Consider the following 24,607-nt stretch of genomic DNA (forward strand, 5'->3'; position numbering starts at 1 on the left):
ACTGAACTTATCGACTCAAGTACGGAGATTGCTTTCCATGTAGACATGGAAATTCTGGGGTGTGTGCTTGTCCTTTAAAGTTCCTTGAGGTAAGGAGTTCGATGTTGCTCTAAAGTTCTGGAATCGATATCCTGGCCTCTGGGTTTCTTTTTCCAGGTTGCAGTAACATCAAAAGTCTACATCCACACAACACAGAAGACAAACCCCAGGTTAATGGTGGCAGAACTCTCCTCATCCAGAAAGTATCAACAGGATGCACAGAATTTCAGACAGCAGAGAAAAGGGAGGAGTGTGAAAGAGGTGCCTAGGAGAAGATAGGGGAGTGTTAAAATGGAAAACAGCAATCAATTAAGGAAACGAATCCATAAATGAAATCAGATCATAAATATTTTGTTACTAAAGTCACAACATTGTTATCAATTTTGGGAAAATAAACGTTAAGAAACAAGAAAAATAGTGTAAAAAAAGAAAATGGAGTTTAAATTTATTCTCTCATATATAAAAAATGTGTTTAAAAATAGATTTATATGTGTTTTGTTTGAAAGATTATAATAGTTAATAGAAATAAAAGTTTAGGGTATAATAAAGTCTAAAAATAGTTTAAAGTTAAAGAAATCATATGGAAATAGATCGCAGAGTTTCAAAGCAGTTGTGTGATTTCTGGTTTCAATAGAGTGTCAGATAGTCTCTTGTTGAAGCTTGTATTGTCAAAGTTGACTGCTGTTCCTCAGTTGAACAGTCTGGGCATATATTGCTGACTTATTCCATTGAACCTGTCACTTCTGGGTTGGTTTTTATTTCTTTGTTTATATTTCCTTCTTTTATTTGAAAACCTCTCCATATCTCGTTTTCACCATGAAACGAGGGTGCAGTAGCCTCATATTCGAGCTCACTTGTTCAGTGCTTTAGGGGGTGAGAGGTGGGACACAGAAATCAAATACCATTGGGATATTGGGGGTGGTTGAGGTGGATTGATCACATTGGGCTTTTGAATGACAAATGTGAAATGTACTTTCTGGGTCCACACTGCTCAGATTCCTGGTTGATATATGAGGGCACAGTCCCAAGTGGGCCCTGTGTTACATGCACTTCCCAGCCAATCAGGCAGTCAGGTGCTTGGCAAGGGCCATGACAACGATTGGCTATGTGCTTTGTGCTCTTCCCAAGTCCAAAATCTCGGGTGACTGGTTGGAGGCAAGGCACAGTCCCAGGTCGGCCGTGCATCTTATTCAGCTCTCTGGTCTCAGTCACTCAGTTTGCTGCCTGTGCCAGAAGGCACAGTCTCAAGTGTGCCATGTGTCTCCTCAGGCTAACTGACCCAGGCTGTCATGTCCCTGGCCTATGTGAACTGTCCATGAAGTGAGGAATTCATCATTAGCAACTGTCAGCCAGCTTAGAGCTTGGTAGGGGATGTCTCTGGGGCCAAGATACTAGTAACCTCTTTCCTTCTGCCTCTTGCAGTCGTACACGTACTTCTCTCAATCTGTGGAGGAAAGGGTCTTAAATGGACACTGGCTTGGTCTCCTTTGGTATTTTCTAGTGCACAATCTTCTGTTCTGTGAGTATGCCATGGTTCAATGTGGCCTTAGAGCCTTCTCACAGGAAAGGTCCTTTCTAAAATTTCTGTCTCCAGTGTCCCCATGGTTTAGGTTTGTGTGTTATCTTAGCTTCGTCACATTGTCCTCAGGGCACTAAAGCCTGCTTTTAACCATAATGTGTTTGATACATCCCAGACCTGCCTTCAATGCCCTATGTATGACAGTGGACGGGAGTATCTGAATCATTCCTTGGCTAGTGATCGGATTTATTGGCATAAGCTGTGTTTTTGTTCTTCCTCTCTCCAGTTCTATTTCTTCCCCGACTGACACCTATGAGAGAGGGTTTCTTATTTTGTGCAAATTTCTCCTCCTTTAAGACTCCTTCTCCAAGAAGAGTCTCGATCCTTAAAAACATTTCCTCCCTTTCATCACTTATTTTTTCTTACCTACTTTTTAAGAGACTGGTTTTCCTTTATCAGTTTCTAGGGCCCATCAACATCAGTCACAAATTGGTTTCTGGAAGGTGTTCCACGTGCAATCTATCCTTTGATGGATTTGTGTTGGAGAAAGTGGACTCAGGCTCCTATTCCTCTAACACAATGAGACCCCCACCGCAACCCTGGAAGATCCATTTTATTAACTGAAATCTTGTTGTTGTTCAGTCACAAAGCCATGTCAGACTCTTTGTGACCCCTTGGACTGCAGCACACAAGGCCTCTCTGCCCCTCACCATCTCCCAAGGTCTACCTGAGATCATGTCCATGAATGGGTGAAATGATACAGCCTTCTCCTCCTCTCTAACCCATTTGTCCTCCTTATTTCATTATTTCCTACGAATCAGGGTCTTTTCTCGTGAGTCAGTTCTTTGCTCAGGTGGTCAAAGCTTTGGAGACTCAGCTTGCGCGTCAGTGAGTCAATGCATCTTCAGAGTTGATTTCCTTTATGTTTGACTAGCTTGATCTCATTGCAATCCAATGGACACTCACAAGTCATCCCAAGCAGAGCACTTTGGTGTTCTCACATCCATACATGTCTACTGGAAAGACCATTAGTGTTACTCAATGTGAATCCTTTGGTCAAGTCAACTTTTCACTTTTTAACACACTTACTAAATTTGTGAAAACTTTGCTTCCAGGAAGCAACTGTCTTCTAATTTTATTGCTGCCATCACCATCACAGTGAATATAGAGCCACAAAAGAAGAAATCTGTCACTGATTCTGCTTTTCCCACCTTTATTTCCCATGAAGTAGTGGGACCAGATACCATGATCTTATTTTGTATAATACTGAGAATTCAAGTGTATTGTTTACCCTGTTTTCCTTTCAACATTGAGAATTATTTTACTCTTTTATCATTGTTTTCCCCTCAATGATTTGGATAAGAAATTATTTTCTAAGAGTGTTCTAAGATGGTTGCTACTCATTATACATAATAGTGCTGGCTTTAATTTTCCTTTTGGAGCATTTCTCTCATGCTTCTGTGACAACTCTGTAAAATGTTGACAAAATGCACAGCCTATATTACATTTCTCTATTAACATAATATATTGAGCCTGTTCATGTTATCTAGTTAGGTTTTCTCTGATGTGGCAACTACAAAAATACAAAGGAGGACAAGAAATAAGGATATAATGTGGAGGGCAGAATGAAGCTGAACCCCTGTGGCATGAAGGGAGAGAAATTTTGATCATCAATGATTTCTATTGAAATATTTGGTACCAGAAGTTTAAAGGGATGAAAGAAAAATGTACATACTGAATTATGGAGAAGTGATTTTAATGTACACATCATATAATTTGAATGTTCTGCAGTTCATTTGAGTTCAGATGCTCAGTCATCACCGACTCTTTGCCACCCCATGAATCACAGCATGTCAGGCCTCCTTGTCGATCACCAAGTTGCGGAGTTCACTCAAACACATGTCCATCGAGTCGGTGATGCCATCAAGCCATCTCATTCCCTGTCGTCCCCTTTTCCTCCCATCCCCAATCCTTCCCAGCATCAGAGTCTTTTCCAATGAGTCAACTCTTCGCATGAGGTGGCCAAAGAATTGGAGTTTCAGCTTTAGCATTAGTCCTTCCAAAGAAAACCCAGGATCAATCTGCTTTAGAATGAACTGGTTGGATCTCCTTGCAGTCCAAGGGACTCTCAAGAGTCTTCTCCAGCACCACAGTTCAAAAGCATCAATTCTTTCTTCACAGTCCAACTCTCACATCCATTACATGACCATTGGAAAAACTATAGCCTTGACTAGACGGACCTTGTTTGGTAAAGTAATGTCTCTGCTCTTTAATATGCTATCTAGGTTGGTCGTAACTTTCCTCCCAAGGAGTAAGCATCTTTTAATTTCATGGCTACAATCAGAATCCACGATGATTTTGGATCTGACACTGTTTCCTCTGTAACACTTTTTATTTCCCATGAAGTGATGAGACCAGATGCCATGGTCTTTGTTTTCTGAATGTTGAACTTCAAACCAACTTTTTCACTCTCCTCTTTTGCTTTTGTCAAGAGGCTTTTTAGTTCCTCTTCACTTTCTGCCATAAAGGTCGTATATTCTGCATACCTGAGGTTATTGATATTTCTCCTGGCAATCTTGAATCCAGCTTGTGCTTCCTCCAGCCCAGCGTTCCTCATGATGTAATCTGCATATAAGTTAAATAAGCAAGGTGGCAATATATAACCTTGACGTACTTCTATTCCTATTTGGAACCAGTCTGTATCTCCAAGTAAATGAGAGTTGTAGTTTTATGTGCTCAAGGTGTCCTCATATGTATGAACCCCATCTCTTACACAAAGAATATTGGAAGATAAGCTCGATTAAGTGATAGTCTTTCAGCAATAGGATCTATATTATTCAGCCAGAAAGTTATTAAGTATTGTTGGGGTACCCAAACAGTTCATTTAAGACTGGAAGCAAGCAATGATTTTGACCACCCAAATAAAGTTGTTTAAAATTATATTTTGACATATACACATATGTGCATGTTTGTATGTATGGGTGTGTATATAAAGAAATGTACAATGGCTTTTAATTCCGTTAGGCAAAGCAGCAATGGAAAAAAATTCAAACCCAAAAGCAGAATGATTCAAAAGTCTACTCGGTTATTGAATATACGTAAATGGAAATACTTCCAAATATGTTTCTTTGGCTACATCTAAAATATGAGGACTCCTTTATATCACTCCTCTCTTTCGTTTTAATAAATATCTACCAATTTTCAAATGTTTGTCCAGGTTTAATGACAAAAATAAACACTTATGGAAATATATATATACATACATATATATATATATACATAATAGATATACAAATATCTATATAAAATAGACAGATATGTTTGCTTAACAGAAAATATTGATACCAAGTTTAGATGTCTGAATTATTTCCAACTCCATGCTCCATCTCATCATGAAAGAGCCAAAGTTGTTGTTGAGTCAAACAATCCAAGAACTGGGGATCCTGATTAAAAATCGAACCCGGAACTGGGATTCTCAGTCACATATGATCACGCTCTAAATCCAACACTTTATTTCCTTTCTTGTTCTAATCAGTCCCTTCTTAAGATTGAAAAGTATGAAAACCGAGAGAGAGAAATAGGAGATTCTAGACTTCCTCGTGTTCCAAGAGTAATATTAATCAGAGAAAATAGAAAAGACAGAAACAAAGGAAAATAATCAAGCGATATAGAATAATAATGTTTTAGCCATTAAGCAAAGTCAAGGATCTTTAGTTCATCCTCAAGGGCCATAAATAACATTCTGAGCAATATCCTGTGAACCGTTTTAGAGATACTAAAAATCCCTGCAGATGCTGATTGCAACCATGAAATTAAAAGACGCTTACTCTTTGGAAGGAAAGTTATGAGCAACCTTGATAGTATATTAAAAAGCAGAGACATTACTTTGCCAACCAAGATCTGTTTAGCCAAGGCTATGGTTTTTCCCGTGGTAATGTACAGATATGAGAGTTGGACTGTGAAGAAAGCTGATCCCCAAATAATTGATGCTTTTGAACTGTGGTGTTGGAGAAGACTCTTGAGAGTCCCTTGTACTGCAAGGAGATCCAACCAGTCCATTCTAAAGGAGATCAATCCTGGATGTTCATTAGAAGGACTGATGCTAAAGCTGAAACTGCAATACTTTGGCTACCTCATGCGACAAGTTGGCTCACTGGTAAAGACTCTGATGCTGGGAAATGTTGGGGGCGGGAGGAGAAGGGGACGACAAAGAATGAGATGGCTAGATGGCATTACCAACTCTGTGGACATGAGTTTGAGTGAACTCTGTGATTTGGTGTTGGAAAGGGAGGCCTGGCGTGCTGTGATTCACGGGATCGCGGAGAGTCGGACACGACTGAGCGACTGAACTGAACTGAACTGAACTGAAAGCCCCAACCTGGCTGAAATGTAAGTACCTAGACCACAGAATAGTTAGAACCAGATGGGCAATGATGTTGACTTCCAATATCCTCAGTAACAGGTCACTAGTAGAATGTCCCCAAAGTATATCACACACCCCATGCCCAACCTCACTGTGTCATTAAAATCGTTCCCCTGAAAATATTCGGGGAGTGTGGGTCTTTGATGGACCAGCTGCTAGGACACCTTACTTGGTTCTACAATAAACTATTGCAGAGAAGTGAGTAATCAAAGTTTAGTTGGGTTCAGTTCAGTTCAGTTCAGTCGCTCAGTGGAGTCCGACTCTTTGCGACCCCATGTATCACAGCATGCCAGTCCTCCCTGTCCATCAGTAATTCCAGGAGTTCACTCAGACCCACCTCCATCGAGTCTGTGATGCCATCCAGCCATCTCATACTCTGTCGTCCCCTTCTCCTCCTGCCCTCAATCCCTCCCAGCATCAGAGTCTTTTCCAGTGAGTCAACTCGTCTCATGAGTTGGCCAAAGAACTGGAGCTTCAGAATGAGCATCAGTCCTTCCAATGGATATCCAGGACTGATCTCCTTTAGAATGGACTGGTTGGATCTCCTTGCAGTCCAAGGGACTCTCAAGAGTCTTCTCCAGCACCACAGTTCAAAAGCATCAGTTCTTCGGGGATCAGTTTACTTCACAGTCCAACTCTCACATCTACCATACCCTTGACTAGACGGACTTTTGTTGGCGAAGTAATGTCTCTGTTCTTTAATATGTTATCTAGGTTGGTCATAACTTTCCTCGCAAGAAGTAAGCATCTTTTAGTTTCAAAACTACAATCAGCATCCGCAGTGATAAAGTCTGACACTGTTTCCCCATCTATTTCCCATGAAGTGATGGGACCAGATCCCATGATCTTAGTTTTCTGAATGTTGGCTTCAAGCCAACTTATTCACTGTCCTCTTTCACTTTCATCAAGAGGCTTTTTAGCTACTCTTCACTTTCTGCAGTAGGAGTGATGTCATCTGCATATCTGAGGTTATTGATATTTCTCGTCGTAATCTTGATTCCAACCTGTGCTTCTTCCAACCCTGCATTTCTCATGATGTACTCTGCATAGACGTTAAATAAGCAGGGTGACAATATACAACCTTGAAATACTCCTTTTCCTATGTGGAAGCTGCCTGTTGTTCCATGTCCCGTTTTAACTATTTTTTCCTGACCTGAATACAGGTTTCTCAAGAGGCAGGGAATTTGGTATTTCCATTTGGTATTTCTGGTATTTCCATCTCTTTCCGAATTTTACAGATTTTATTGTGATCCACACAGTCAAAGGCTTTGGCATAGTCAACGAAGCAGAAATAGATGTTTCTCTACAACTCTCTTGCTTTATCCATGATCCAGAGGATGTTGGCAATTTGACCTCTGGTTCCTCTGCCTTTTCTAAAACCAGTTTGAACATCTGGAAGTTCACGGTTCACATATTACTGAAGCTTGGCTTGGAGAATTTTGAGCATGACTTTATTAGCCTACGAGATGAGTGCAGTTGTGAGGTCATTTAAGCATTCTTCGGCATTGCCTTTCTTGGGATTGGAATGAAGACTGACCTTTTCCATTCCTGTGGCCACGGCTGAGTTTTCCAAATTTGCTGGATTATTGAGTGTAGCACTTTCACATCATCTTCTTTCAGGGTTTGAAATAGCTCATCTGGAATTCTGTCATCTTTGTTCATATTGATGCTTTCTAAGGCCCACTTGACTTCATATTCACTTGACTTCACATTCCAAGATGTCTGGCTTGAAGTCATTGATCACACACCATCATGATTATCTTGGTTGTGAAGATCTGTTTTGTACAGTTCTTCTGTGTATTCTTGCCATCTCTTCTTAATATCTGCAGCTTCTCTTAGGTCCCTACAATTTCTGTCCTTTATTGAGCCCATCTTTGCATGAAATGTTCCCTTGGTATCTCTAATATTCTTGAAGAGATCACTTGTCTTTCCCATTCTGTTGTTTTCATCGATTTCTTTGCATTGATTGCTGAGGAAGGCTTTCTTATTTCTCCTTGTTATTCTTTGGAACTCTTCATTCAGATGCTTATACCTTTTTATTTCTCCTTTGCTTTTCGCTTCTTTTCTTTTCACAGCTATTTGTAAGGCCTCCCCAGACAGCCATTTTACTTTTTAGCATTTCTTTTCAATGGGGATGGTCTTGGTCTCTGTTTCCTGTACAATGCCATGAACCTCCGTCCATAGTTCATCAGCCACTCTATCAGATGTAGTCCTTTAAATCTATTTCTCCTTTCCACAGTATAATCATAATCGATTGATTTAAGTCATATCTGAATAGTTTAGTGGTTTTCCCTACTTTCTTCAATTTAAGTCTGAATTTGACAGTAAGGAGTTTATGATCTGAGCCACAGTCAGCTCTGGTCTTGTATTTGCTAACTTTATAGTATTTCTCCACTTGGCTGCAAAGAATACAGTCAATCTGATTTTGGTGTTGACCATCTGGTGATGTCCATGTGTCGAGTCTTCTCTTCTGTTGCTAAAAGAACTTGCTTGCTATGACCAGTGTGTTCTCATGCAAAACTCTATTAGCCTTTGTCCTGTTTAATTCTGTGCTCCCAGGCCAGATTTCTCAGTTACGCCAGGTGTTTCTTAATTCCTATTTTTGCATTCCAGTCCCCTAAAATGAAAAAAAGGACATCTTTTTTAAGCGTTAGTTCTAAAAGGTCTTGGAGGTCTTCACAGAACCGTTCAACTTGGGCTTTTTAAGTGTTAATGGTTGGGGCATAGGCTTGAATTACTGTAATATTGAATGGTTTGCTTTGGAAAAGAACAGAGATCATTCTGTTCGTTTGGAGATTGCATCCAAGTACAGCATTTCGGAATCTTCTGTTGACCGTGATGACTACTCCATTTCTTCTAAGGGATTCCTGCCCACAGTAGTATATATAATGGTCATCTGAGTTAAATTTACCCATTCCAGTCCATTTTAGTTCACTGATTCCTAGAATGTCTACGTTCAATCTTGCCATCTCTTGTTTGACCACTTCCAATTTGTCTTGATTCATGGACCTATCGTTCCAGGTTCCTATGCAATATTGTTCTTTGCATCATCAGACCTTGCTTATATCACCAGTCACATCCACAACTGGGCATTGCTTTTGCTTTTGCTCCATCCCTTCATTTTTTCTGAAGTTATTTCGCCACTGATCTCCAGTAGCATACTGGAAACCTACAGACCTGGGGAGCTCCTCATTCAGTATCCTATTATTATGCCTTTTCATACTGTTTTTTTGGGTTCTCGATGCAAGTATACTGAAGTGAATTGCCATTCCCTTCTCCAGTGGACCACATACTGTTATACCTCTCCCCCATAACCCGTCCATCATGGGTGGCCTTACACAGAATGGCTTAGATTCATTCAGCTAGAGATCAGTGAGAGAAAACTGTGGTCCATGTGATTAGATCGACTAGCTTTCTATGATCACGATTTCCGTGTGTCTGCCTTCTGATACCCTCTCGCAATTCCTACTATCATATTTGGGTTACTCTTACCTTGGTTGTGGGGTATCTCTTCACGGCTGCTCCAGCAAAGCACAGCCACTGCACCTTACCTTGGACGAGGGGTATCTCCTCACGGCTGCCCCACCTGATCTTGAGTGTGGAGTTGATCCTCACGGCCCTCCTGTGCCAGCACAGCCAGCGCCACTTGGATGTGGGATAGCTCCTTTCGGCTGCTGCCCCTGGCCTTGGGCGTGGGGTAGCTCCTCTTGGCCGCTGCCAAGAATCACTTGTATTTCAGAAACCAAATGGATTTACTGATTTGATTTATGCATATAAAAATTCTTTAGGAATGAGATTTTGCAGGCTCATGGTTTTTGTTGTTATTTGTGTAAGGAGCCTGTATTTTAAGTTGATGCTGAAGTATAAACACTGGTTGAACATTGCCCATCAATTTCTAGGAGACCAGTGACGTTGTCATGTCACAGCTACCCTTCACTTGCTAGTAGACCAGTGAATTTGTGATGTCACAGCTACTCTTCCATTGCTAGGAGACTAGTGCATTTTGGAACCACTGTGATGGTCTAGGGAGTTTCCCCCTTAGGCCAGCCAAGCAGCATTTGAATTTGTTGTGTGTAATATCAGAAAAATGAGAAAAGTATCTGAAGAAAGATTTTTCTGAGATGGCACATATTTCTTCAGAAATTCTTGATGTGCCTCCTAACGATGAATCCACTGGTTCAGAAACCTCCATCAGACCTTTGTATGATTATGCACTTTCTGGGGACTTGGTTTTGCGATCTCTTATTGAAGAATATGCTTTTCAGGCTTTGTCTGAGGAAGTTCTGATGAAAAGGCCACGTTACACATTTTTTGTCTCTGAAACAGGTGAGCTGAATGATTTTCTTCCACTCACTTTTCCACAAAAAATATGGAATATAGTGGAAAGTGATCAATTTCAATCTATTTGGTGGGATGAGAGTGGCACTTGTATAGTGATCAATGAAGAACTCTTCAAGAAAGAAGTCTTGGAAAGAAAGGCGCCTTTCAGAATATTTGAAACCAATAATATGAAAAGTTTAGTTCGACAGCTAAACCTTTATGGGTTTAGTAAAAAGCGACAACCTCTTCAAAGATCTGCTTCACTATCTGACTTTCTGGAAGAAGAAAACAACATCTCTCTTTTGAGCAAGGTATCCCAAATTTTTCACTTATATTATATATATCAAAATCACTGCAGATGCTGATTGCAGCCATGAAATTAAAAGACGCTTGCTCCTTGGAAGGAAAGTTATGACCAACCTTGATAGTATATTAAAAAGCAGAGACATTACTTTGCCAACCAAGGTCCGTCTAGTCAAGGCAATGGTTTTTCCCGTGGTCATGTATGGTTGTGAGAGTTGGACTGTGAAGAAGGCTGATCGCGGAAGAATCGATGCTTTTGAACTGTGGTGTTGGAGAAGACTCTTGAGAGTCCCTTATACTGCAAGGAGATCCAACCAGTCCATTCTAAAGGAGATCAATCCTGGATGTTCATTGGAGGGACTGATGCTAAAGCTGAAACTGCAATACTTTGGCCACCTCATGCGACGAGTTGACTCACTGGAAAAGACTCTGATGCTGGGAAAGGTTGGGGGCGGGAGGAGAAGGGGACGACGGAGAATGAGATGGCTGGATGGCATCACCGACTCTGTGGACATGAGTTTGAGTGTACTCCGGGAGTTGGTGATGGACAGGGAGGCCTGGCGTGCTGTGATTCATGGGGTCGCGGAGAGTCGGACACGACTGAGCGACTGAACTGAACTGAACTGAACTGAAGATTAAATCATGTGACCTAGAAATCATGTTACCATATGTAGCTAAAACAGAATTCAAAATTGACATAGCAATTTGTTGAAAAAGCTTTATTGTTTGAAGTTGAGACAGCTGGAGGATACAATATTTGATGTTGAAACAAACTTTCCAATCAACTTGAAACAAGATACGAGTCTTGAAGCTACTTATGGTATTTACTATATATATACAACATATTTTTAGTTGAGGAGCACATTTGTTTCTAACATGTTAGCTGTTAAAACTAATCTGGAGACCTTTAATTTGATGGAATTTAATTGGTATCATTGAAGGAATTATTTACTCTTTCCTAATTTTATTTTTTAATTGGAGGCTAATTACTTTACAGTATTGTATTGGCTTTGCCATACATTGACATGAATCTGCCCCAGGTGTACATGTGTTCCGCATCTTGAACCCACTCCCACCTCCCTCCTTCCTCCCTCCCCATCCCATCCCTCTGGTTCATCCCAGTACACCAGCCCCGCACATCCTGTATCATGCATCGAACCTGGAATTGTGATTCATTGCACATATGATAATATACATGTTTCAGTGCCATTCTCCCAAATCATCCCACCCTCGCCCTCTCCTACAGAGTCCAAAAGACTGTTCTACACTTCTGTGTCTCTCTTGCTGTCTCATTTACAGGGTTATTGTTATCACCTTTCTAAATTCCACATATATGCGTTAGTATACTGTATTGGTGTTTTTCTTTCTGCCTTAATTCACTCTGTATAATAGGCTCCAGTTTCATCCACCTCATTGGAACTGATTCAGATGTATTTTTCATGGCTGAGCAATACTCCATTGCGCATGTGCACCACAGCTTTCTTATCCATTTGTCTGCAGACGGACATGTGGTTACCTCCATGTCCTGGCTATTATAAACTGTGCTACAATAAACATTAGAGCACATGTGTCTCTTTCAATTCTGGTTTCCTCGGTGTGTATGCCCAGGAATGTGATTGTTGGGTCCTATGGCAGCTCTATTTCCAGTTTTTGAAGGAATCTCCACACTGTTCTTCATAGTGGTTGTGCTGTTTGCATTCACACCAACAGTATAGGAGGGTTCCCTTTTCTCCACACCCCCTCCAGTATTTATTCTTGTAACTTTGGGATATAAGCCATTCGTACTGGCACAAAATGGTACCTCATTGTGGTTATGATTTGCATTTCTCTGATTATAAGTGATGTTGAGCATCTTTTCATGTGTTTGTTAGCCATCTGTATGAAAGAATAAACTTTTATAATTTAGCTTTTATGGTAGTTTTACCTTGCTTTATAAAGAAATTAAATAATTGTATCCTTTGACTTTAGTTACAGATCTACTATAATCCAAATTTCAAAAGAGAGTATCCTCAACTTTTAGTAAGAATAAAGAGAAGAGTTGGGATTAAAAATGTGTCTGCAATATCTTCATTAGTTCGAGATTGCAAGAAGAAGCATGTTAAAGAAAGTGTCAACATAGATGATCATAACTCTGATTTTCTTCCTGAAACTAGTGGAGAGAGTACATTTTCAGCCTCCACCAGTTTAAGTGTGCCTTTCATAGAAAAGCCTCACACCAGTCAGATAGTCGCTAATACAAGAGCTCTAGCTCTGTGTGACTTACCTTCCCCATCATCAATATCAGTTAGCCAAGCAGAACATATTGTGGGAGATCAACCTGCTGTTTTAAATCAGTTGAGCATTTTTAAGTGGCACTCACATAGCAGCTACACTCAGGTAAATGGCCACTTTGAGGACTTGCCTACGACAACTACATCGAATTCTCAGAACCACATCCTATCTCCATTACAGAGCAGTTATTCTAGACTGATGGTGGAGCCTTCTAAGTTTCCAGATAGATATAGTGATATGTCAGCCCATGACAGTCCTTTCCGTGACCTTCAAAAGAGAGGCAATTCGTGGCCCTCAGTACCAAAGATCACTTACACATCTGCCTCCTCTCTTTCAAGTCAACTCATCAAGAATCATCGTTATGTGAAAACCATGCTAATTAAAACGGACCTATCAAATAAATGTCAGATTATGGAGCCTAATGAAGATTGAAATTTTTGTTGGGAGATGTCAACAAATACCTACAATTCTTGTATTTGAACAATAAACTTACATGTTCATCTTCATAGTTTCATTTTCTTTTTTCAAACAATGAAAAGAAAAACGAGGCTTAATGTCTGGCTATTTTACTGCACTGTTTTATAAACTCTTCAAGACAAGAAAACATTCATTATGCATCCTAGGTCAATGACACCTGATCTAATATTTGTAAGCAAGAAAATGAGAACAAAGAGAAAAGAGGTAATGGATGTAACGTGATTTCTGAAATCATCCCTGCTGAAATGAACGGGTGTCTATATAAGGAGTGTATGGGTGAAGGAAAAGATACAAATAAAATCAAAGAAATGAAAATGCATAGTATGCACCTTTGTGCATTCACAGTTGCATTATATTCTATTAGATACTGGTAGAGTCTTAAAAGGGTGGACAGCAGGTTATCTTCAGTATAGAAATTCATTATGTACTTGAAAATATAAAATCATGATCATCAAAATCATGATCAACACTGTACTGTCACTGTGATACCAAAGAAAATATGACATAACCAGTGACTGGCCCATGGTCAGCACAAGATATGTATTTTACAAGTGATATTGTATAGGGTCATTTTTGTTCTGCTGGCCTTAAGTGAAAGCGAAAGTGAAGTAGCTCACTCGTGTCTGACGCTTTGCGACCCCTGTGGACTGTAGCCTACCATGCTCCTCCATTCATGGGATTCTCCAGGCAAAGATAATGGAGTGGGTTGCCATTTCCTTCTTCAGGGATCTTCCTGACCCAGGGATTAAACCCGGGTCTCCCACATTGCAGGCAGACGCTTTACTGTCTGAGCCACCAGGGAAGATGCTGTCCTTGAGGCACACCTTTATTTCCTGAAACCAAGATTCCACCCTATATTTCCTAATACATGTTTAGATGTTGCTTATCGGTTCCCACAGAGACATAATAAATTCCTGGTGGTTATTGCAGCACATCAGTGTGATGAACAAGTTCTGTGAAGACATGGTATCTTTTTTCCTTAATAATTTCGTTATCTTTCTCTTATACTGTGGTTCCGGAGCTACAATCTCTCAACCTAATTTCAGTCATGCTAAACCCCTTCTCACAATTTTGTCTCAACTCTTTCTCGGGGTTGGAAGGAACTGCCATTCAGGTCTTCCATGTGTTTTGGGTCTACTCTCTTTATGTATCTCTCACATCAGCTAAAATTAGAGCCTGCAAATGATACATTTTAAGTACTTACTTAGTTATCAAAAAAGAAATGTCATAACCAATCAAATGCTGTATACATGGCTCAACATATTCCTATAACCGTCATTTTTATCAAAATTGGCCTTTCCTCTTTACTGATAACTTTTTCCAAATTGATAAATATTTATTATATTTACACGAATGTTAAATGTGGGAATTCAAACTATAAAATGACTGCTGCTATCATGAAGTTTACAGTCTATAAGAACCCATTCTAAGCATGTAGTTTCAGGACCCAGTACCCTAAAATTCAATAGTAGTTGTGGAGACATGAATAATAATAATAATAATAAAAGAATCATTAATTTTAATAATCTAGAAAAGTCATGGAGTAAGCAGGGATCAATATCAATGGTTGATCCCTAATATATTTCACAACGAAATACTCTGAACAAAATGTCTGCTTGTTGAACTATCCAGATATCATGAACACTATCTAGAAATCTTTGCAATCTCAAATTTGGGGCCATTCCTTTAGATGTTGGTGGCAACATCAAGTCAGATAACTGTTTTGGGATGGTTACCCACATAGGACAACATCAAGTTAAGTTGACCACTTTCATTCTTGCAGCTAATGAACAGTGAAATCTGTGGAATATCTGTGTAGATAAAGGAGTGGTCAGCAAACACACTTTTTCTTTCACTGAAAAATTACATTCAAGGGGTGAGCATTTTGAAGCAATGGTAAGTGTTATTGAAATTGGTGTCCTTAGTTATGATTTCAAGCCCAAAGTTCAATGCTCTTGTTTTAGATTTCAGTTTTTTTATGAAATTAAAAGACACTTACTCCTTGGAAGGAAAGTTATGATGAATCTAGATAGCATATACAAAGCAGAGACATTACTTTGCCAACCAAGGTCTGGTTACTCAAGGCTATGGTTTTTCCAGAGGACATGTATGGATGTGAGAGTTGGACTCTGAAGAAAGCTGATAGCCGAAGACTTGAAGCTTTTGAACTGTGGTGTTGGAGAAGACTCTTGAGAGTCCCGTGGACTGCAAGGAGATCCAACCAGTGCATTCTAAGGGAGATCAGTTCTGAGTGTTCATTGGAATGCTGAAGCTGAAACTCCAATACTTTGGCCACCTCATGCGACGAGTTGACTCACTGGAAAAGACTCAGATGCTGGGAGGGATTTGGGACAGGAGGAGAAGGGGAAGACAGAGAATGAGATGGCTGGATGGCATCACCGACTTGATGGAGATGAGTTTGAGTGAACTTCAGGTTTTGGTGATAGACAGGGAAGCCTGGTATGCTGTGATTCATGGGGTCGCAAAGGGTCAGACAGGAGTGAGCAACTGAACTGACACACTGACTGACAATGTAGTCCAATTTGCATCCTTTGAGAAATATCACCTTAAAGGTGATTCCATTTGCTATTTCATTGCCATGTACTGAATATTCATTCTCAGTCCCTTTTACTTTCTTTTCACATTCTGCTTTGACTGGCAGGTCCTTCTTATAAAGAACAGGAATAATCCACTTAGTCCTCTGTGATAACTTGGAAAAGACATGGACAAGGACACTCAATATATCATGTTGAAAAGCTACTGTTTTTCTTCCCTCCTGAAACAAAACAGTACTAACCTGTACTAACAGCATTAACCTGTACTTCAATTGTCCTACCAAGGGAAACCTGTTTATATGATCCATTCCCTTTGTTATCAATTGCCATATGGCTTTAAAATATCAGTACCTGTCATTCTCCAAAGCTTATAGAAAAAATAGCTCAATACCTTAGGGAAGCATTGTACATGAATTCAATTTCCTTTCCTTTATGTATTTAGTTTATAATTGGTGCCTAAAATTGTAAAACTGAAAACAAAAATTAAGTGAGGTAAATACAGAAGTTTGGGGCAAAAGTAGAAAAATTGATGGGACAAGGTCAGGGGATGAAATTGGATACTTAAAATATAACAAGCAAGTGTGTCACTGAAGGGCCTAAAGAAGTCAATATGACTTCAATATTGTTACACTAAAACTTTATTCTCATCAAATCACAGAATAGTTTTTCATGCAAATATTCTAAGATCCCATGGGATGTAGATCAATGTTCTATCTTTTGAAACACATTGGTTTAATATGTCCCTAGAGTGAAATCATTTAACTACAAAATAACTTCCAACATTAAGCCTAGAAACAGATAACAGAGAACACAGTGCATTTCATAGATGTCCTTCAGTGAGTACTTTGGTTTTCTTTTCCTTTCATAATTGTGTTTTGGGCATGTAAGATTGTGACTCTCCTTGTGTGTGTGTGTATGTGTGTGTATCAGATTAAGAATGTGATTGTGAGTGTACGTCTGGGTTCTCTTTTGGACGTTTATGTTGGAGATTTTGGCTGAAGAAACGGCTAATTCAATAGTATAAAGAGGCAGAAATTAAAATGTCCATTCAAAAGTCTGCTTTAATATTTTAAAGTACAAGACAAATGGATGAGTCTCAGAGAGTGAAAGCATCTCAGTAATAATCAAGCAACTCCACCCTAAGATACTTAAAATCTATGGCACTGTCACAATCAGCCCACCAAAGTTGAGAGGGGCCTTAGAAGTCTGTGTTGTCTGGCAATAACAAAAACAACCACCTACTAATTTAGCAATACCAGAGAAGCTAAGTAGGTGCGTGGAGTTTCAACCAGGTTTTCTTATAATAGGATACTACAATCTTATTGGAGGTGGCACACTCACCATTATGAATAGCATTCTTAGGGATCAAAGAAACTAATGATGAAATCTGTAATTCTGTTCCCACATGGCAGAAGTGGCCTTCCTCCTTCACAAGGGTATCAGTTAAAATAGACAATTAAATAGAAGGAAGTGATAACATGGCCCACATCCTTCGTAGATAAAATCTTCAATATCCAAGCCCTACCACACTGATAAGATAATGACTATATATGAATTCTGGTTTCAGCTCTGTGTGGCAATCATCATATAATGGCACTGAAACATGTATATGATCATATATGCAACAAATCGCCAGTCCAGGTTCGATGCATGATACAGGATGCTCAGGGCTGGTGTACTGGGATAAACCAGAGGAACTTGTTGGGGAGGCAGGTGGGAGTGGGGTTCAAGATGCAGAACACATGTGCACCCGGGGCAGATTCATGTCAATGTATGCCAAAACCAATACAATAATGCAAAGTAATTAGCCTCCAATTAAAATAAATAAATAAATAAAAAGAATGTATGAATATTTGAGATGCACTGATAGTGAAAATCGATTAAGCAAAAATCTTGAGATCTGATTCAAAGAGGAAAACTGTGTACTCCCTGTCTTCTGTTTCATGGGACTTCAGATACAGTTCCACAATTCTCAACCCTCATCTGAAGACAAAAACTGTGACACTAAAAGAGGAATGGTCTATGTACAGAGAAGGCAAGTAGCAAAGTTTAAATGGATCCAGTCTCCTACCTACATCCATGCTCAGTAATGTAACCTCTTGTAAGCTTTCCTAAGGGTAACTAGAATACACAAGTCAAAGATACTTCTCCCAGGATTACAGAGTTTGATTGAGAAGTTATGTTTCCTTAACTCTCACCTCATCCTTAAGATCAAATATCAGCCTGTTAACACATCAGAAGATGGGCAGTTCTAGCAGACACTTACAGACAATACCTGCTTCTGCCTAAGACCAAGATTGTAGATCCAAGTGGCTGATGCGGTATGGTTTCTGTCTCAGGATACCACATGACTCTGCAGGAGTTCTCCTTTTCTGGGAAGCTCTCCAAAAACATTGTGAGAAGTACAATGTGATGGAGGAAAAGAAGTAAACTGACAAGAGCTTTGCTCTTTCTAATTATCCTGAATATCACTTATCATCCCAGGTACAATGACAGGCTTACCATTCTATCTGAACTATTTCCCCGCACTGCCAAGACTAATTTTTTGATGTAGTTCAGGCACTCACTCTTGTCTAATTCTTTGTGACTACATGTACAGAAAGAATCTGGGGATTGTCTGCCCTTCAAATCTCCCAGAACTTTCTCAAATCCTTGACCTTTGAGTCAGTGATGCTTTGCGGTCTTCTCGGCCTCTGCCCTTCCCTACTTCTCCTGTGCCCAATCTTTCCCAGCATCGGTTTCTTCCCAGTGATTTTGCTCTAGGCCTCATCTGGCCGATATATTGGCTCTTCCTGTTCAGCATCAGTCCTTCTGAGACAGTCAAGACAGTTTCTTTCACGCTTTTCCAGTTTGAACTCCATGCTCACCACGGAACTCTCACACATCTTCTCCAGGCTTTGTTGCAAAATATCAATATTATGGCACTCAGTTCTTCTGGTTCTGCTTATTTCTCCACTCGTTCCTCCCGAAAATCAACTTTGACTAGTCAGGTCTTTTTCAGTAAGCTCTCAGCTTTTTAACATGGTGTCTAGATTGGTCACAGCTTTTCATCAATGTGCAAGTTCCTTTAAGTTTCATGGCTGCAGTCAATTCGGCAGTGATATCGGGGGTCAAGAAAGGGAAACCTGTTACTAATTCAATTGTATCCCATCAATATATCTCAAATTGATGGGACCAAATTCCATGAGCTTATTTTTTGCGAGTGTTTGTTTTTATATGGAGTTTTAATCCAGCTTTTCCACTCTCCCCTTTCACCTTCGTTAGAAGGCTCTTTGCTTCCTGGTATATTTCAGCCATTTGTGTGTTATCATCTTATAACTCAGGTTATTCATTCTTCTCACATTAATTTTGTTTCCAGCTTCAGATTCTTTCAGCAAGTTACTTTCCATGATGCACTCTGCACAGAAGTCTAATGAGCTGGGTAACAATATATAGCCTTGATGTATTTCCTTCCCTATTATGTACCAGTTCATTGTTCCTTGTCCAATTCCAACTGTTGTGTCTTCACCTGCATGCACGTTTCCCAGGAAACAGGTAAGGTGGTCCCGTATTCTTATCCCTTTAAGAATGTTCCACAATTTGTTGTGACCCACGCAGTCAAAGGGCTTCCCTGGTGGCTCAGATGCTAAAGCATCTGCCTGTAATGGGGCAGGCACAGTTTTGATCACTGCGCCTAGAAGATGCCCAGCAAAAGGAGATGGTAGGTTACTGTCCATTGGGTCACAAAGAGTCAAACACACCTAAATGACCTCATTTTCACACTCAGTCTATGCCAGTAACAGAGACAATAAAGAAAATGTAGATAACTTTATGAAATCCCCTTGCTTTCACTATGATCCAAACTCCAATTAAGGTTTTCCGTAAGATTAAATGACTAACTACACCTCCCTGTTTTGCTTTGTTTTGTTCTGAACTTTTTTTCTCTGTCTCTCTCTTTTAAGCTATTATCTACCAATTGTCACATTCCTGGGCCCTTGCCATCTTCCTATACAAGAATTAAATTATGCCCATACCACTCTCTGACCTTTGATACCCACTTAAAACAGTTAAGTTTCCAGAGCTGAAATAAGGAATCTGTGCTCTGGGAAAATGTCAGGACAGCTTGACAAATAGCTAGATATTTTCAGGGACTGACTTTTTGAGCCCAATTCCTGTACCACCTCTCATCCTGGAAAGAGCTACAGTTCCTTAGTGAAGTGAAGTCACTCAGTCATGTCTGACTCTTTGCTACCCCGTGGAGTATAGCCCACCAGGCTCCTCTGTCCATGTGATTTTCCAGGCGAGAATACTGGAGTGGGTTGCCATTTCCTTCTCCAGGGGATCTTTCCAACCCAGGGATCATACCCAGGTCTCCCTCATTGCAGGCAGATGCTTTCACATCTGAGCCATTAATCAGATGACAATTCCTCATTAGCACAAATTTCAAGAAAAATAAATGTGTTTATTTGCGTGTTCAAAATCAATGATGCAACAATTACGTAACTATGTATGTAACCGCACATCAAACTGATTAATTCATGTCAGCTAAAGTTTGTTGTTTCACCGGCATGCATAAAGTAATTACAGAGCTTGCCTAGAAATAAGATCAGAATTTCTGATTTCGCAGAAAATAAGAGGACATTGAGTGCAAATCTCTCTATGGAGGCATGACAAATAATCCTATCAAGACAACACTTCCTCCAGATCATCAAATGGATATTAGCAGAAGATCTTGCTCAATAGTGAGGTCTATATGGAAAATAGACATAACTGGGAAGAATGGAGGGAAGATGGGAGGAGGACGAGAGAAATAGAACCAAGCCTGTGTCTTGCGGTGGGAGATGGAGAATCAGGGAATAGATTGAGGATTCAAGCAAGCGACCTCACTAAACTTAAATTAATTTTGACTGAAAGGAAGCAAAGTGAAGAAGCTGATGAAATATAGTTTGCCTATAGTGAAAATCAAACAGAGAATGTGTGGTGTTGTCCTGCATGCCCTAAATGGCAGGCCAGGTCAACTAGTGTACAAGGGCGTGGAAGATCAAGCATGGGGTTAGAAAGACAACTTGTGAGGGAACTGCTTGACTATGTGGAGATGGAATTATGCAACTGGGATGACAAATTGTGTAGAAAGGAATGCCTTTGAAAAATCCCAAACTGACAAAGAGTGGGACCTTAGTACTCATTCACACAGAGGATATGGTGACAGCAATGAATTTCCCCCTTGTGCCACATGCTGAGACCTACTATCAGGCAATAGAAAAGGACTAACTAGAACTATCACACATGTTTCTGCCACCACAGGCTAGAAAACTATCCCATGAGGGCCATAATTTTTCTGCCCATGGTCGCTGGCTCCTCTGCAAAACTGACACCACCAGGGTTCCTACAGTCCCAGAAGCTTTACCTCTTGCTCCTGTGCTCAGCAAGGCAGGCCCAAGTGTTCCACAGGTGTCTTGGGGACAGCCTTCTCTGGTGACCACACGGAGAGGTTATTATCAAACTACATCTGAGACTCAGGATCAGGGAAATGAAGGAAAAGGATTGAAAACTTTCCCACAAGCTGAGCAAGCCGCAGATTAAATACATGCAATCAACTTTGCAGATGCTTTCTCTATGGGATAAAAAAGACAATAGATTTTCAACGAATGAAAATACGCAGGCTGTTGCAGCTCTCAGAACAAAGGAGTAATCCCAGTTTAGAGTCTGACCTGTCCTTACTGAAGGTCCAGAGTTAAGTTCTGCCCACATTTGGTGAGTTTTCTAGAGAGGTGAATTTGTGCTGTGGTGCATGTTCAGGACCAAAACCCAGGGACCCTAGGTAACATTCATTGTACTTCCGATGTTTTGCTATGACGCGTGGTGGTTCACTCTCTGTCTCACTTAAAAGCTTTCTTATTATCCTTGCTTATTTGGTGTTTTAAGATTGTTTATATTGGTATGTATCTATTTGGTGAAGACACCAAATTCCTCTTAGTTGAGTTCCTAAGAAGTAGTCTGTGGCTTCCAGATTCTACATTTTATTGGCTTAAAGCTCTTTGTTGTAATCTATCATGATCCTTTGATATTTCTGCGCTGTTGGTTATAACGTCTCCTTTCTCATGTATAACTTTATTGATTTGAGTGTTCTCCCTTTTTTGTTGATGACTCTGGCTCATGGTTTATGTATTTTCTTTATTCTCTCCAAGAGCCCCCTTTTAGTATTATTGATCTTTGCTACAATTTTCATCTTTTTTTTTTCCAGTTCTATCCTCTATGTTTTTTTTTTTTTCCCAAAACCAATTTTTGGTTTTGTGTTTATTCTTCTTTCTCTAATTGGTTTAGTTGAAAGCTTAGTTATATATAAAATATATGTATATATATATGTGTGTGCGTGTGTGTAACAGTTTAGCTCAGTCACTCAGTCTTATACGATTCATTGAGACCTCATGAATCAGAACATGCCAGGCCTCCCTGTCCATCACCAGCTCGCAAAGTTCACTCAAGCTCACATCCATTGAGTCAGTGATGTTATCAAGACATCTCATTCTCTTCCTTCCCCTTCTCCTCCTGTCCCCAATTCCCAGCATCAGAGTCTTTTTCAGTGAGTCAACTCTTTGCATGAGTTGGCCAAATTATTGGAGTTTTAGCTTCAGCATCAGTCCTTCCAATGAACAACCAGGACTGATCTCCTTTAGAATGGACTGGTTGGAACTACATGCACTTCAAGGGATTCTCAAGAGTCTTCTCCAACACCACAATTCAAAATCAGTATTTTCTTTTCCTGATTTTTGTGCCTTTTGTTGATGTTATTTGTTGTTTCTTGTCATTTTTGTTTTAATAAACATATATTTCCTTATTAACTGTGCTTTTCTCTTATTCTGTGGGAAAGCTCTTATTATTTTGTCAGAGTTTTTTTCCTTTATTCTTCAGGTGGCACTCTGCTCTGGTGTTGTTTTATGTCTTACAAGATATTTGCTCAGTTCTCTTGATTCTGTGTTCTTCCCTACTGTCATTACTGCTTCTATTATTTTACTTGTGGTTTGATTTTGATTTCTTACCATTTGTCTGTTTTCCTTTGTTCCCCTGTCTAATCTTTTACTATGTGATCTTGGTTCTCTGACTGGAAGTTGGTCCTGATCACCTAGGGCTTCAACAATGTATCATAGACCACCAGATAATTCCCAGCTCTAATGAATATTAATTGGTGAGAGTCTCTATGAAGGCCTCCATCTGAAACGAAGAACCATTCCACCCAAAAGCCTATACTACCCAGAGATGCTGCCTCACACCACACACAATGTAAGACAGAAACACAAGCCAAATCATTCCCAGATGGACTGTCTAAAGTACACTAAACCCATACATACCTGAAAAAGACTCCTCTGACACGGTCCCACCATAAGAGAGAGAAGCATCAGCTGTGGCTACAAGAATGTAGTTGCCAGTCCCTCCCCCTCCATGGACACACAAACCACTGGACCAAACTTATACATTCACGATACAGACTGGAATCAAGTACTACCATCCTATACCCCGGGTAGGAAAGACTAGTTACATAGCAAGCTAAGCAAATATGAAGACCGTAAAATATTTTGCAGGCAAAGAAACAAGGTAAAAATACATATGTCACAATTAAAGAGGAAATAGATATTGTCACTGAAAAAAAAATTGAGAGTAACGATAGGAAAGATGATCAAACCTCTCCGAAAATAAATGGAGATCATGCAAGAAACACTTACGAAGGTCATGGAACAACTAAACAACAAGAAATGGATGATAGCATAATAACTGCCATATGTGTACTGTAGGCTGTTCCATGCCTTTGTACTGCAGAAGCCAGAACAACATTGGAAAACAATTATCTTTCAATTTTTAAATGAAGTAGTAGAAGAAAACAAATTTATATAACAATCAGACCTGACAATTCAGTTGATACTGAAGTAGATTTGACCCAAAACCCGCAGAGTGTAGTTTCTTCGCAAGGTCAAAAGAAATATTTCTAAATAAATAAAAACCTGGATCACCAGTCAGGACTTGGTAAATTTAAAATAATCAAAATTGTATCGGACTTTTTTTTTTTTTAAACCACGGTGTTATGATTTATATGTCATTCATGGGTGGGGGAGAAAAAAACAAACAAAGCATAAATAACAAAGAAAAAACTGAAAAGCATGAATACATTGAGGTTCATGTATACACCTCTTCATGGCCAAGAAATCATTGATGAATCAGAGAGAAAATATGTATATATATATATATATATGTGTGTGTGTGTGTGTGTGTGTGTGTGTAACAGTTCAGCTCAGTCGCTCAGTCGTATACGATTCATCGAGACCTCATGAATCAGAACATGCCAGGCCTCCCTGTCCATCGCCAGCTCGCAGAGTTCACTCAAGCTCACATCCATTGTGTCAGTAATGTTATCAAGACATCTCATTCTCTTCCTTCCCCTTCTCCTCCTATCCCCAATTCCCAGAATCAGAGTCTTTTTCAGTGAGTCAACTCTTTGCATGAGTTGGCCAAATTATTGGAGTTTTAGCTTCAGCATCAGTCCTTCCAAAGAACAAGCAGGACTGATCTCCTTTAGAATGGACTGGTTGGAACTACATGCAGTCCAAGGGATTCTCAAGAGTCTTCTCCAACACCACAATTCAAAAGCATCATTTCTTTGGCGATCAACTTTCTTCACAGTCCAACTCTCACATCTGTACATGACCACTGGAAAAACCATAGCCTTGA

Source organism: Moschus berezovskii, chromosome Y (assembly GCF_049115385.1).
Source record: "Moschus berezovskii isolate FMDL1 chromosome Y, NW_MosBer_1.0, whole genome shotgun sequence".
Lineage (NCBI taxonomy): Eukaryota > Metazoa > Chordata > Mammalia > Artiodactyla > Moschidae > Moschus > Moschus berezovskii.